Below are 3,391 nucleotides of genomic sequence, written 5' to 3' on the forward strand. Positions count from 1 at the left end.
CAACAAATAGAGAATAGCATGACACACACCTGTAGTCCCAGATACTTGGGAGACTGAGGCAGAAGGACTGCTTCACACCAGGAGTTTGAGGCTGCAGTGCACTATAATCGTGCCTGTGAATAGCCACTGCATTCCAACCTGGACAGCATAGTGAGGCCTCATCTCAAAAAAAAGAAAGAGAGAGAGAAATGTGTCAATAAAGACATAAAAATTGTAAAAGGAAATCACATAGAGGTTCTGGAGTTGAAAAATTCACTAGAGATTTTCAACAACAGATTTGAGCAAACAGAAGAATTGATTAACTTAAATATAAGTCAACTGAGATGAACAAAAAAGAAGAGAACCTGAAAGAATGAGGAAAAATGAGCATAGCCTAACAAACTATGGGGCACCAACAAGATACTAACTACACAAAATGGTAATCCCAGAGGGGAGGGGAAGAGAGAAAGGGACAGAGAGAATTCTTGAAGAAAGTGTGGCTGAATATATTCCAATTTTTTTTTTTTTTTTTGCAAACAAATACTTTTTAATGGGTTTAAAGTTTTTTTTTTTTTTTTAAATATACTGGAGAATCATGCAATGCTGCCAGCATTGGATGCAATCCGGGGCCGCAAGTCTACACACTCCTTTGCTACTGGTCCTGTAATGGCAGAACCTTTCATCTCACCTTTATTGCTCACTATGACCCCTGTATTATCTTTGAAATAAAGAAACATGCCATCTTTTCTATGATATGACTTTCATTGTCAAATGACCACTGCTGGATGTACCTTTTTCATGAGCTCTGGTTTGCCTTTCTTGACTGTGACCATCACCATATCACCCACACCAGCAGCAGTCCTTTGATCCCCTTTCACGGAGAGGATATACAGGTTTTTGGCTCCTGTGTTGTCAGCACAATTGATCACAGCTCCTACCAGAAGACCCAGAGAAATCCGGAATTTTGCGTCAGAGGACCCAGCACGTCCTCGCTTTCATATCTTGAACACCGGAAAGAAGAAAAAAGGGATATATTCCAAATTTAATGAAAGATATGAACCTACACATGCAAGAAGCTTAATGAACTCTATGCCTGTGGAAGGTAAACGCAAAGAGATTCACACCAAGGCATATGATAACTAATTTTTCAAAAGATGAAGGCAGAATTTTAGAACAGCACAAGAGAAGCAACTCATCCCATACAAGGAATCCTTCATAAGACCATAAGCTGATTTCTCTTCAAAAGTCAGGGAGGCCAGAAGGAATGGGATGAAATGGTTACATATTTAAAGTGCTGAAAGAAAAAAAAAATCGGTCAACCAAGAATTTAATATCTGGCAAATCCATCCTTTAAAAATGAAGGGAAAATCAAGATATCAGATTTTAAAAACCTGAGGGAATTTGTCACTAGACTTGCCCTACAAGAAATGCTAAAGGAAATTCTCTAAGCTGAAATGAAAGGACACTAGAAAGTAACTTGAAACCATATGAAAAAAATAAAGAACAACAGTAAAGAAAGCCATATAGTAAACATAAAAGCCAGCAGTGTGGAGATAAACCCTAGACCAGTGGAACAGGACAGAGATCCCAGAATCAGATCTATGCACCTAGACAGAAATCTGATAAATGAAAGAATCAGCATTTCAAATCAGTGCCAATGGGACAAATTTATCAATAAACTATGCTGGTACAATTGATTATACATATGGAAAAAAATGTAGTAGTATCTTCCACCCTATAAACAATTAATTATAGATGGATCAATAACTTAAATAAGAAAAGAAAGACTTGAACTTTAAAAGGGAACATAAGAAAACATATTTATCACTTCAGGGTAATAAATAATTTTAAAGCAAACAGAAAGCACAAACCAAAACAGAAAATACTGGTAAGGGATTACTATCTGAAATCAGTTTTTAAATCCCGTGAATTAAAATTTAAAAGTCAAACAACCTGCCGAGTGCAGTGACTCATGCCTGTAATCCTAGCATTTGGGGAGGTAAAGGCAGGCAGATCGCTTGAGCTCAGGAGTTCAAGACCAGCCAGGCCAACATGGGGAAAACCTATCTCAAAAAAAAATACAAAAATTAGCCAGGAAAAAAAAATTCAAACATTTTTCTCACTAAAAATGAAAAAAGATAAAATGAATAGTTTTTCACAGGAGATGAAGAGAGAGTAAACATGAGAAATTCTCAATGTCAATTGTGATGAAGGAAATGTGTATTAATTCTACCATGAAATACAATGTCACATCTAAATAGACCACAAAAATTAAAGTCTAAAAATGCCAGGTATTTGTAAGGTTGGTAGGTTGGTGCAAAAGTAATTGTAGTTTTTAACCATTACTTTTAATGTCAAAAACCACAATTACCTTTGCACCAAACTAACATATAGACCAAGGGAAACTCCAACACACTGCTTGTACAGAGTAAATTGGTAAAATCACTTTGGAAAACAAGTTGGAATTATTTGGAAATAGTGAATTTGTGCATACCCAATACCACTTCTAGGTATACATCTTAGAAAAACACTTGAATACATGAACATGAGGAAACCTATGCAAGAACATTTATAGTAACATTTTTGTGATAATAAATCAATCCAAATACCCAATAAAAGAAGAATAAAAAAATTAATTGGGATGCACTCTTGAAATGGAATAATATGCAAGAGTGAAAATACAAAAATTACAGACATATGCATCAACATAAATAAGTTCTCAAAGACATATGAGTGAAAATAGCAAGTTATAGAATAATATATTATAATTTCTTTTATACAAAGTTCAAAAACAGGCAAAATGAAACAACACTGTAACATTTTTATTTAAACATATGCATATAATCTCTACATAGATTAATATATATACATATATGGCAAACTTTAAGAGAAACAAAGAAATAAACATAACTCCAGATGCTGATTACTTTAGATAAAGGAGAGAGGATGTAATGGGATAGAGGAAGGGGGTGCAATTGGGCAGGAACTCACAAAACAAAGGCTTTCAAAAGTAAAAGTAGTATTTTATTTGTTAAGTTCTATTTTATTTGTTAAGCTGAATTATTTGTTGATCTGAATTTTATTATTTTTAGATGCTACTTACATATCATATATATATATATTCTTCTAATATGCTGTATTTCACAAAAGAAAGTATTATATTCACAATAAAATAGTATGCATTTTATTTATAATAAAAAGTGAAAACAAAATCTGAGTCGGGAAAATTAATCAAGTCTATGTTTTAGAAAGATTATTCTGATTGACATAAAGAAGACAGACTACTATCTAGAAGGGAGAAAATTAGATTCTAATCTGGGCAGTGCCAAACACAGATTTAAAGAGAAACCTGCCAACATATAATTAACAGAATTGCTGATAGAATGGATGCAATGACACTAATGTAATTTGT

The 3,391-nt window shown here is 33.8% G+C and overlaps 1 pseudogene; it reads right to left on the bottom strand.

Annotated features, from left to right (window-relative positions):
* Nucleotides 1-540: 540 nt before the first annotated feature.
* LOC111546056 lies at nt 541-995 on the bottom strand (annotated as a pseudogene).
* Nucleotides 996-3,391: the final 2,396 nt, after the last annotated feature.

Source organism: Piliocolobus tephrosceles, chromosome 11 (genome assembly GCF_002776525.5).
Source record: "Piliocolobus tephrosceles isolate RC106 chromosome 11, ASM277652v3, whole genome shotgun sequence".
Lineage (NCBI taxonomy): Eukaryota > Metazoa > Chordata > Mammalia > Primates > Cercopithecidae > Piliocolobus > Piliocolobus tephrosceles.